The 13,133-nt window shown below is 39.7% G+C and overlaps 1 protein-coding gene across 2 annotated transcripts in view; it reads right to left on the bottom strand.

The window, feature by feature from the left end:
- Positions 1-13,133, bottom strand: part of NLGN1 (neuroligin 1) — a 420,011-nt gene that overhangs the window by 358,958 nt on the left and 47,920 nt on the right. The window contains exon 1 of one of the 2 annotated variants that reach the window (XM_064385264.1): positions 12,330-12,932. The exons of the other annotated variant lie outside the window; for it this stretch is intronic. The gene's annotated coding sequence lies outside the window, so the exon portion shown is untranslated. Of the gene's footprint in view, positions 1-12,329; positions 12,933-13,133 lie in introns of those variants that run through there. 2 annotated transcript variants of the gene reach the window in all.

Here is a 13,133-nt window from a genome sequence, read left to right as displayed (position 1 = left end):
AAGACACCAGTCTTGGTCTTTGTTCACCAGAGTGCAGAGGCTGGAGACATGGTCTGCTTCCATTGAGGGGATTGGAAGGGGAAAATGTTTACGCTTCCCTGCTCCACACCAGCATGCCAGCAAACAAAACACATTCACTACCATCAGCAGAGATTCAATTACAGAATTAATCCTTTCAAGCAGGTGGTTTCTGGTGAATCCAGTGCCAGAAACAGGCTCCATGTCAGGTAAATCCAACTTCTACTGCCAAGAAGGTAATCAAATAGTTATTATAACCTATTACTGGTTTAATTTGAGGCCTGCAAAGCATTGTAAACATTTCCGAGTTATTCATAAGTAGCACACCAATTTTCTATGTCCAGATACCAGGGCAGATAGATAAATAGATTATTTTGCAATTTAACACATGAATTAATGCATGTGTGTCTGTGTCTGTACACACTGTTCAGAAATTTATCAGCAAGTCTGGTTTTTTCATCATTTGGCATCTTTTCCATCAGCAAAAAATGTCAAGAAACCCTTAAATACATATGTAGACTGTCACATAAAGTGCAATAACTCTTACTAACAGCTTCAAATCATGAAGTAAAAAATAAGGTTGTAATATTAATGGTCACTGGCGCTGGTTACACATCATTGTACAGACAAAGGAACTGTCAAAGGGGATCAGGAAACTCTGGCCTTTTAAATGCTTTCACTGAGGGTGGCTAAGTTTCAGAGAAAGTGAACCTCCCTTCCAAGTATAATGCACTAAACCAATTATGCCAAACCCAGCAGGTGATTAGCTTATGCCCTGAAGCATGAGATTTGATTATTCTTATCTTGGTTTGCATACTGAAGCTACAAATATTAATGGTCATAAAATCATCTAGCCTTAAAAAAAACATTTTAAAAATCTAGTCTGAAATTTTGATCTGGTGTCTTCTTTGTGTGGCAAATTCCAAATGTTCCTTTTGTCTCACTGAGTGCCTTAGCTGTCACGTGGTCACCTGTATTCATGGATCTCACAGGACATGAGTATAAAACCTGACCACTTAGTGTGCACTTTGCCCTGGGAGAGCAGGAGGTGTGAGCTCCACAACCATGCCCTGGGTAAGAGGCTCCATACAGACCTAGATGAATAACAGAGGATGCCATTGTCCTTGAGATCTTTTTAAAGGGAAGCAATGAAAAAGTTCCTTCACAGAAACACTACAGATAGGGATGCTGGGTTTTTCATTATTAGGTCATTTTTTAATGGGAAAGTAACACTGCCAGAACTACTGAAAAGTGATCCAAAGACCACTGACACCAATGGGAACTTTTCCATGGATTTCAATGGACTTTGGGCTAAGCCTCAGATGAGCTAAATCACAGTGTTTATTTGGGCTGTAGCTAAAAGAGATGATTCCCAGTCCTGTTTAAATTAGGGTGAAGCACCAAGGAATGAGTCATAACCCCTGTAAAGATCTTTCCCCAGACAACCCACAAACCAGGCTCTGTCTCAGTATGGAGCACTTCCACCAAGGCGTGTCAATTTACAATTACACTGATTGGATTTCAAGTACCATTCTGCTGTCCTGTTATTCCACCATGATTTTTTCAAAATCCTCCAGATTTTAATACATCACCCTGCACTGGGAAGCATGTTAGTGCAGAGTCATTTTTTCTTAGTAATAAATAATTTCCTCTGAGACACAAACAACAACTTCTGCTTTTTGAAAGCTTGGCTGGGAGAAGGTTCTTGGATAAATAGCCTCACTTAGAAAACATATTTGCAAAAGGCTTTGAGAAAGTGCCACGTGTATGACAGTTTCAAATGGTGCTTTAAGAACACTGTACTCGACCTGACATAAAACTGAAGACTTTTTATTGAAACTTGCAATCCAAATGTCCTTTGGGAAACCAGCTAAATCATAATGAATTGCTTATTTGTGTTTGGGTTTTGAAACAAAAGGAAAGCAAAGACTGAATCAATGACCAAAAACATGAAATCAATCACATTAAGAACACACTAAACTGTCTCTCAGCTGTTTTGGGTTACTTAGTTCACTTCCAACAAGCATTTAGCATCAGAACTTGCAAACAGAGTGAACGAGTACATTTGAAAGACCCATCAGCAAAACTTGTGACTTTAGGGTTATGATTCTTTTTCATTTTTCTTTTTTTAAAGACTGTCAAAGAGTACATCTTTTTTGTTTCAAAGTAGGAAAACTTTAGCTCTTGAAATTTATTAAGATTTAAGGTAATGAAATTTGCAGCTCCTCCATTACTGATCCTAAGGCTGCTACGCTATGCAGGAGCATGGCTCAAGTTATATTGACACACAAACAACTTTCCAGGAGACCTTGGAAAGAAAAGGAACCAGTTGGGTGAATTAACTGGTGCCTAAGGTCAGTTTGTTGCTCTGGCCAAGTTTTTCTATGCGAGTTCATTTGAGGACTTCATTCCCTGAGTTCAAGGTGCCAATGTCCAAATACTGAGACCCAAATACCTCTCGTCACCTGCATTCCCTGACCCTGTTTCAGCCAGGAAGGGATCTCACACTGAGCATTATTACAGGACCATAATGCTGCCCTCTTCTCGATTTGCAAGTCAAACTAATTGAATTATCAGTTACACTTATTTTCCAATGGTACAATAAGGGAGAAATCTCAGGATGTATAAAAGGGGAAATGCGTGGTTGAAACAAACTTTTGTTCTGCATCTTCTCAAAGAAGGAATTCAAAAAATAATTTAATTTGTCATTTGTATGTGGCAGCATAATTTCTAAAATACTGAACTGCAAAAGATTTTTATTAATTTAATCCAAATATGAAATTGGGAAGCATGTCCCCTCACTCAGGCCCTAGCAGCTCATAAATCGGTCTTTTCTTATTTCTCTTTTCAAGTAAAAGAAAGCCAAACCATTCTATGAGTACTGAAATTTCTTAGCTGCTCCACTCCCAGCAACATCTCAGCTAAACTCAACTCCTAATTTGGAATTTGAAATAGCTATTTGTATATATATGTTTATATATACATCCTAAAAATTCATGTATGTATGTGTATACATACACCTACTCCCTACATGCATACTTTGTGAGTAGGCACCTGCCTTGGCAATCTCTTAAGCAGACAGATTGAATACACTTAAATTGCTACAGCTTAATAACTTTGAAGCTCCACATGAATTGATTTTAGTGCTATTATACTGCCTTATCTGCAAATCCCCTGTCAAAGGAAAGGATTTGCGTGTGTGTGCTTCTGCCTGTGTGTGCACGCCTGTAAATAAGGGAATTTTACTACAGGGGTAGTAGAATCTACAAATCTGTCTTTAAGAGTATCATCTTCAGTGCACAGAGGTCACATTTTATGGTGGTAAGGATAAGAGAAGGAGCATCTTATGGACAAAGGTGCTGGGCTAGGACTTCAGAGGCTCAGGAAGAGGCTGCTCCCATGGACTACTCAGAGTTAAGCAAATGCTCAAGGCATCTTTTGTCTGAAGGGCAGCTTTGCCTTTCCCTCCTCCTTTGTACTTGCACATAGATTACACACACGTTGCACCAGCTCCTGGGAGGTGGTTTGTGGGGAAGGGTACTCTGAGGGTTTTTACTCTGGGTGAATACACCTTACACAGCTCAGCCCTGCACCTATGAATTTCAGTGGCACACAAATACTTAAATAATTACACTTTACAAATGAGGACCAGAGTCGTCACATCACATTTCAGCTCTCAGTATTCTAAGAGAATACACATTCATGCCATATAAAGTAGGGGATTACTAAGAGGGAAAGAAAGGGGGGATGGTTACTTGAGCAAAGGATAATTAGCAGGATCTGTATTCCTACCAGGTATTACACTACAACAGCTAAGAATACAAATGGAAGGGTCACATATGCAAACATTGTATTTACATTATTATAGCAAAGAGATCCAAAGTTACAGTTGTCATTGACAATAATAATTTTTTTTTTTTAATAATATCCTATCCATGAGCCACGGAATATTTTTCTGACAGCAATCTGGAAAAAGATGGCTAGATTAGAATTTGAATATAATACATTAGGAGTACTCAATTTAAAAAAAAAAATTTAGGAGAAAGATGAGCACACCAAACATAGCTTCAACTTTCAAATGTTATTTTTCATGTGTGGGCAGTGTTTAACAAGTTACCTTTTTTTCTTTTTTTTTTTCTATTTTATCGATTCTTTCCTTTGAGCTTGGCATGGCCAAGAGCTGGGCAAGCGGCTCCCTCTGGTGCTGAACCAACGAGGCTCTCCAGGTTTTACAGACCTTGCTGTCTGCATTCCAGGATGGAATCTGATTGTTCAGACTCAGAATTAAGAAAGACTGGCTTTGATAGTCTGCAAAGTTATTTCTTTTCATACCTAACTTTAGGTAAGCAGTGAAATTGTCTTCAGAGGGACAGCTCTGAAAGCACCACTATGGTTTCATCATGAGACACATCTAAACCCAACACAGCCCACTGCTTTGATTAAGAACCAGCCTGAATATTTGAAATATCAAATATTTGAAATATCAAATATTTTCTGAATTAAAGTGAGACAGCAGCTCAAGTATATCATCACCCAAATGTCAAGTAGCTTGCTGCACTAACACCAAGCACAACTTTTTGTGCCTGGAATTACACATCTGGGTGTTTATGTATTTTTTAGTTCTACTAGAATTTTCAGTCAGTGAAACTAAGGTACTGTAGTACTGCAGTTACTATTTCTCTGAATTTCTGACCCTACATAAAATACGAAAAAGAGCTGCAATAGTTGGCATCACAAATGTTGTAATTGCTTTATGGTAGTTAAAGCTGTGTCACAATTTTCATTACATTTTTCTTATTATTCAGAGCTATTTTTAAAATGTGAAAAAATACACATATAAATTTCTGCCTAGGAAGTTATAATTCTCAGGAAAATATGTTTATATCCAAGGAGAAAGTGAAATTTTAAGTACTTTTTAACAAAATATTTAAAAATCCTAACTGGATTCTAACTCATCACAAATGCTGATTGTTTTCACAAACATAATCTAGGTTTAGAATAAAATTATTTTGATTAAGTAACAGTCATTTTATGAATGGCCAGACCCATATACATAGGGGTGCTTTGTTATTTTGGAAAAAACATGGTTGAAAAGAATTAAATAGTGCTGCTTCACAAGAGCTGAACAGCATCCATCAGGGTCCAACACAATTTCCCCACGTCAAACTCTCCTCATTTTCAAAGATCATTTCAAAGGGCAGGCTCTCAAGAGGGGATCATTCTTTGCACTGCAGGTGTCTGAACCATGAAGAGATGCCAAATGAAGACAGACTTGTGGCTCTCCCATTAATAGGAGGTTTAAACTATTTTTTTCTTCATCTGCCAGGGCCTTTATACAAATTCTCCCAACTTTTGAACTATGCAGTGTTATACATAATGATTTGAAGAAGCAGCACTGTATTTTTTCCATCTGCAGTGAGCTTTCCAAGCATTCATTAATCCTCACAGCATCTCAGGGTAGCAGTTCAATTTATGGATGGGAAAACAAAATAGATTGAGTGCTGGAATTCATTTTAATGTAAGTGCCAAGCAAAGGAATGAGAGTCAAAGTGCTCCCAGTGGTTCTTCCTTGTGGACATGCAGCAGATGAAGCCTTGAGCATGGGGCTGCTGCAGAAACCTGGCACAGCATCATTGCTGCATCTCAGACCCAACAACTGAGTGGAAGATGGAAAGCAAAGCCTCTGCATCCTTTGGTGAAATGGGTATGGTAAAGGTGTGAAAAAAGGAAAAATAGGAAAATAATGACCAAAAAAAATGGAAACAAGAATGATGGTGATGTAAAATGTCCCTAAACAGTCAAAAAGAAAAGCTGTGGCACACTTCAGGGTCTTCATTAAGGTTCCAAACACTAGACAATTTATGTTTGGGTAGTGATCTTTCTCCTCATTATTCTAGTGAACTTACTAAAATACAGGAAGTTATGTGTCAAATTCAGCCTCAGCAACAAGCTTCAAGAGTTGCAAGAGTGCAAAATGATGGATGCAAACAAAGAGCAATGAAGTCAGCAGGGTTTTCACAGTCTAAAAATTCCTCTCCTCTTAAATCTTAGTTGCAGCCTATGTTCCAAAACAATGGAAAATCTCTTTTTCTTTAATAGTGTCTTTAAAGTAATGTTTGTAGTTCAGTACTGGTCAATCAGTGCTAAGGCTTTCACTTGCCAAGTGTTATTTGTCTCTGCATAGGCTAAAATGTGCCAAACATAGGCAAAAAGTCAATCTCCATTTTTATATTTGGATTTTTTTCAGAGCAAGCAAATTAAATAGCAGAGAAAAGTAGTGTTAACCATGCGTTTCCCATTAATTCATTAAAGACACAAAAATTGACAAAGCCATTGTGTGATTAAATTAAATACTATTTCTTCACACACTCTTGCTGCACCTTTTGTTGTACCTATTAACTCCAATAACAGTGCTGCAATCTCTATGTATTCACACTGAAATTTGAATCAGACCACACATAATTTTTGTTGTATTTTTGCATTACCATAAAGCATTGTGCATGTATATATCTATATATAATTACTTCTGCTTTAACTGAGCCTACCAAAGATGAGAAAAGTTCTCAAATGTTTGAGGATTTTCTTTTCAGAAGTGTCACCAGATGTTTATTTCCCTGAGCACACTGTATTTTTCTTTCTGACCACTGTACTTTCACACAATATTCCAGTTCTCCCACAATTTATGGTGCTTTCCCATGTTGTGAACACCCAGACTCAGGGAAACTGTGATAAATCATGTGATAAGAACTCAGAGAGAAGCCTAAATTCCTTGGAACACAAGAAGTATTTCTATTTTCATCTGTTTCATCTATTTTCATTGTATTGCACAAGAAGGTGATGATTTTGGCAGAACTTCCTGGTTGTGCAAGGAATGCAAACAGTAATTAATAAAACCTCAGAACTCTACAACTCATCTATAACTTAGTAACATCTAATTTCCATTTTACTGCAATATAAATGGCTACCTAGATATGTCTTTCAGTAAAACTTCATCTGTTTTTAATTTTCTAATAAATATGTTCAATTGGCACCAGGCCAAATCTTTCTGAGTTCAGTAGTTTGGGTTTTTTTAATAAATTCAAATATGTCTCAGCTAGAGGTGATGTTTTACCAAAAATAACAGATCAGCCAGTTCTGAATAGTTGTTGACTAAAATAAAAGGCAAGGGTCAAAAATAAATACCTTTAAGTATATTCCTATTTCCTTAAGATAAACTTCCACCATACTGAATGCTGGAAAATAACTCCACAGCACACTAACAAAATTTCTACACCAAATTTGCATTTCAAAATTCAGAAAACCCCAGTGCTGTTTTATGGCAATTGGGATGGAAAGTCTCCCAACCACTTCAGAGGAACAATTCACTCTCCCTCTTTTCCTTCCTGTGAATAATAAAGTTCCTCTTGATAGGAAATGGATCAAATCCTAAATAAATAAATAAGCACATCTGGTATTTATTTATCCCAGTCCTTGGAAATGTCATGCTAATTGCAGTTCTGTTACTAAGGCTCTGGAAAATAGAGTTGGGTTTATATTATTTTACTGGAATCCACAGATAGAAATGCTTTCTCTCCCAGTGTTTCTTCCCTCTGTATAATATATGAATTTAGTAAGCTGATTATCAATATAGCTAACCAGTTCCTACTATTTTGCTCAATTAGTAGCAACTTATCATTACAAAAATTCAATATATCAATCTTTTCTGGCTTTCTCTTCTTTCTAGCTTCATTCTCACTATTTTCAGTCCCCTCATTTTTCCCATCCTCCTCTTCCTACTGTGCAGGCGACTTGACCAGCCCCTTCCTCCACAGAGAAAATGCATCTGAAAACTTCCCCAAACCACAGCCAAGGTTCATGTTGATAAAACTACAGTTCATCTGGATAAAACTACAAAATTTCATTTTGGAGATATACCTTGATGTAGACACATGCTTAAAAATCTAGAAAGTCTTCAAATAATTTCATTCTTCTTCCTGACTTTGTAAAAGGTTCTGCCACCCACAGGACTCATGCACAGGTATTACTGTTTCCTAGAAAGTTGCAGAAATCAACCTCACATTAATATCAAAACAACCTGGTCTTATCCACTACTAAAATTGGTCTCTTGTGAAGCTTTATTCCTATTTATGCAAAGCTATAGCTTTAACTGGATATACAGCAGATTTCTGGCAATTACTCCTCTTCCCCACATGGACCTCTCCAGACAGATGTTGAACTTAAAAGCTTGGTCCACCAATACATGGAGCCCAGGAGAAATCTCTCCAGCTGTCAGCAGTAGCAAACTCTTATGCTGTGCACTGAGAAGTTTTGATATGAGTGAAACAGAGTTTTCCAATTTTTTACATGAGAAAATGAATGCCCTATGCAAGCCTGAAGTTTTAATCTGGTTTTCTAACTCAGCAAGATGTACACTACCAGGCTTTGTGTGCACTTCTACACATTTTTTAATCAGTTGTTGATGCATTCCAAACTCTCAGAGAAGCATGCAAATTTGCTGACAGTTTAGTGACAGAACAGGTACGAGGAGCTCTGCAAGACTCTGAATGCTTCAGTCAACTTCTCTTAAAAGAAAAATAAATAAAAGAGCAACTGCAGCACATTATTGGGCACAAGAAAGAGAGAAAGCACTCATCAGTGTTTTAACTGGGGAAGGGTTTGACTCTACTAGACACAAATCTCTGGGAAATCAGCTTTCATCAGTTTTGGAGTTTCTACAAGACAAACATGAATGTGACCATGGAATGGTCACAACTTCAGTGTGCTTTACTGAGCTCACCCTGCTGACTCTGATGGGACCGCAGAAGCAACAGAATCCAGCCACATGAACCAGCCCTGCACCTCCTGCCCTTGCAGGTGGAGTGCTCATCACAGCGTGGATCACACAGCCAGCAGGATACCCAGACTGAAGGGGTCTGACTGGGCAGGTGCCCCGCAGCATCCCACTGCTCCATAGAGCGCAGGGATCATCACCTGGAGATCTTTGGATGGGACCAGTCTGTGGCCAGCATCTCCACAACCACTAAATGAGCATTTGACATCCCATACCACTCATGGAACCCATAAAACCGCTACCAAAAGTAGGAAAATGTTGTCATGCACACTTCTGTTTCTTTCAGTGGAGCTTATTTCTGCCAGGTCAAACTTTGTATTCCTTTACCCATTCATTCTTTTCCCTCAAAAACATTTACAATTTACATTTACAATTTTTGTAGAAGTTTCATACTACAGCCTGGAAGAGACCAACAAAGGCCACAGGTCCACTACTTACACTGAACCACTGCACAATCTCAGATTACTCCCATTTCAGGTGCTTTCCATCAGAAATAATTAGGATATGGATAGCTCCTCACTGCTGAAAAGCACCAGGAGATTTCAAGTAAAAATTGAAGTGGGATCAAACTGTTCCATCAGTGACCGCATGGACTTGAGTACAATAAATTAATTTCTTTGAAAGACTCTTTGGTTTCCCATTGCAAAATTACAGACTTTCATCCTATGGATTAAAGTACAAGAACTGTTTAAAACACTGTTTATCATCTGAAAAAAAAAGATATCCCAAGGTTAATTTAACAGCAAGAACTAAATAGGAAGTGTATGGCATCTCTTCCAGATACTATAGCTGTAGGTTTGATGTTCCATACCCCTTGATCAGCACTAGGATCCAACAGTCACGAATCATTGCTGACCCATGAACCCAAGCATTTGCTTGCAACCCACTGTTGCTTAAGGAATTACCATTATTACAGTGTATGGGGACAAACACGTTCCCATAGAAAAGCAAACAGGAAAACAACCAAAGAACTTATTAAAGCAATGACCTGTCAGTTCAAGAACTAGATTATGCTCAAATGCACACACGATACAAACGATAATGAACAGTAAAAAGGGATGCAGACAACCCATCTAGTGAGTCACCAATTCAGTTCTCTAAATGTTCCTGATGCTCAGAGGAAAAACATTTTAAAAGCTCAAATGCAAGTCTGTTCTCATTGAGTGGCTGTTCCTTGGCAAAGAAGGAATGACAGGAGCTCTACCAATGACACCACAGGAAACACTCCTTGACCCTTTCCAGCTTATGGAGATAAACAGCGAACTTCCTAACCCTGGCAAATTAACTTTAAATAAGAAACACAGGCATCAAAGTTACCATCTAAATTGCCTGATTGCACAGTCAGAAATTCTTGTTGAAAACATCTTTATGTATAGATTCATGAAGGCTATGAAAATTTTTGCTTGAATAAGGAGAGTAGGATTGAACTCAGCATCTCTGAACTATTTCATGGTAATAAAACTCTCCATTCAAAGGAGCTCAGAGAAAGCACTAAAATCTACATACATTTCATGAAATAACTTCTCAGATTTGGTTCCATTAACTTCACTCAAATGCCTACTCAGCAGCCACAAGAAGTTCAATCTTACCAGACTGAACAAAATAAAACCATGGCAACAATTTCTGGCAGACTCAGCATATCTATATGTTGGTATTATACCCAGAAACTATTGACACAAACATGTGGTGAACTGAACCAGCACCTGTTCAACCTCTGATTAATGCTTTTGCACAGTGAAGGATTTATGGGCAGCTTTAAGTGGGTCTCTAACTGAACACACAGTGAGCTACGTGGGTGATATACATAATTACAGATGGTTTTGCATCACCAGTTGCAGACCACGCTAAAGAAAGTGAAAAGAGAACTCGGGTAAATACAAACCCTTAAAAAACAGCCAAACTTGAGTCCTTTCCTCATAGCACATTTCGCTTCATGAGGAGATCACCCTTATGTTATTCCAGTGCTTTCAGTACAGCTAGGCTGTAAATAACAGCTGAAAAAATACATGTTCATGAAAGCAGAAAAAGGTGGAAATAAAGCAGAAAAGGATAACATGAAAGAGGAGCTTTCCTCACAGCACTGCAGGAACACTGCTCTACTCTGCTGAAGGACTGAAATCCACAGCTCCTGCTTGTTTTTAAGAGGGTTTTAAAAGCTGATGATAAAATCATCAGAATTAAAAGGGAAAAAAAAGAAAATAAATAAAAGAAAAAATCAGCAACTTCATTTGCTTGTCTTTTAATCAAAACATGTAATCAGAAGGCCTAAGTGATGATTGCCTCCTGCTTTCAGCCTGACTGGAGCAGGCTGTTCATGGGTTTCACTCTTGGCAGTGCCAGGGAATGTGTCCCTTCCCCACACAGGTAGCACACTACACTCACTTCCCATCACCTGATCTGATTCCAGGGGAGAGGACAGCAGCCAGACACAGCTCAGGCACTCCGTGGGACCTCAGCAAACACGGGACCCACAGCAAGAGAGCCACTTTTCAGTAATGGCACCTTTATTAGCACAAACATGCTCACAACTGTTAATGCAATATTAATTACCGGGACCAGGAGATACCCAGCAGAAGACTAAAAATTGCCTTTGCCGGAACACAATTCATTTAGATGATTTATGGAGTTCTTTATTGTTAGCGTCACAAGAGCTTTTTCAAAACAAGAGAAATCATTAAATCCCATAAAACACGGGCTATCGCCGCCGTTAGCTGGTAATTGATATCCTTGCTCGTGCCATTTATATCCCTAAATGGAGCTGATAAAACAAAAATTAGTAAAGCGTGCTGACGGAGAGCAGCTTGCAGCATCCCGGAGGGAAGCAGGGGATCCGTCCCTCCTTCCCAGCGGGAATTTCTCCCCCCGTGCATCCCAGGACCCCGGGGAGCCCCAATATGGCCAGAAATCAGGCTCAGCCCTGGGGAGCTGCTGGTGAGGAGGAGGCAGAAGGGAGGAGAGTTCATTTGCTTTAGAGGGAGAACCTTATTATTACATACCACCCCCCCGCCCGCCCCGGTTTTCCCTCCGGGAATTTTAACTACTTCTCTCTCTTTTTTAAAGGCAAATCTAAAAAAAAAAAAAAAAAAAAAAAAAAAAAAAAAAAAAAAAAAAAAAGCTTTTGTATTCCAATTTTCTATGGCTTTGGTGTTTTCGTTTTTTTTTCAGGAATCCTGCTGGGTAGAGAGAGTGCAAGGTAAGAAATAATTTTTAACAGAGGATTGGTGGTTTTAAGCAGTTACCAAATAACAGCCAAAACATGTGCACAGTCAAGAAACTCCCAAATCCTGAGCAGCCAGGGAGAAGGAATGTATGTTTTAGTGATGGAAATCACGCAGACGTATTAGAAATGACTCGGAAGGACGGGAGAACAGCACCGAAAATGCAAATAAATCAGCTCAGATTCTACAAAAAGAAAAGCTGCTGATAACCCTGAGCAAATGCTCAAATGCTGCTGCCTCAAAGACAGAAATAGCTCCCTTACCTTATTCCTAATCCTTGTTTGCACCTGCTCTGCAATCATAAATACTTCGAGGTGCTTAACATGGAGCTAAAGTGATGGCTGAATTTAAGAATTTCTTCGTATACTTCATTTACAGATTACAAGGAGATTGTTTTAGGATCGTCCTCCTCAGCATCCATTAGCTTCCCAAAGAATTCCCATTTTCTTGTAAAAATTAAAAAAAAAAAAAGGCAAAAAAAAAAAATACAGTACGTCTATATACAACCGGGCACTGTAACAGATCCAAAAAGCCGGGAGCGGGGGAATCTGAGAGGTGTCACTACAAACTTGGCAAGCAAAACGTATCCTCAGCAGGAAGGAGAGAGAGAGAGAGAGAGAAGAGGAAAAAAAACCCTGCAAATCAAAATTCCCAGGGAGATTTTGAAAGGGTGGGGAGGAGGAAAAAAAAATTAAAAAAAAAAAAACCAAACGGCAGGGAGGAAAGCCGCGCGAGGAGAGCACAAATGGGGTGGCGGGATGTCTCCCAGCCGCCCGTCCGTCTATCCATCCATCCGCCAGCCCTGCCAGCCGCCGCCGCCGCGCCGGAGCCGCGCTCCGCTCCCCGCGGCCCCTGCGCGCTCACAGCGCGCCGTGCGCGCCCCCGCGGGGGATGCGCGGCCCCGCCGGGGGGGACGCGCAAGGTTCGCCCCGCTCGGGGCGCGCTGAGGCGCGGAGGGGTCGCGCTGCCCCGGCCGATGCGGTCGGTGCCGCTGCTGCTCCTCCCTGCGCATCTCCCTCCCTGCCCCGGCTGCCAGGAGAGCGGTGGGCGAGCAAAGGTCAGACCGG

This window comes from Passer domesticus, chromosome 11, assembly GCF_036417665.1.
Source record: "Passer domesticus isolate bPasDom1 chromosome 11, bPasDom1.hap1, whole genome shotgun sequence".
Classification (NCBI taxonomy): domain Eukaryota; kingdom Metazoa; phylum Chordata; class Aves; order Passeriformes; family Passeridae; genus Passer; species Passer domesticus.
Note: the sequence above shows the minus strand (reverse complement) of the source record. Positions and strands in the feature narration are given on the sequence as shown.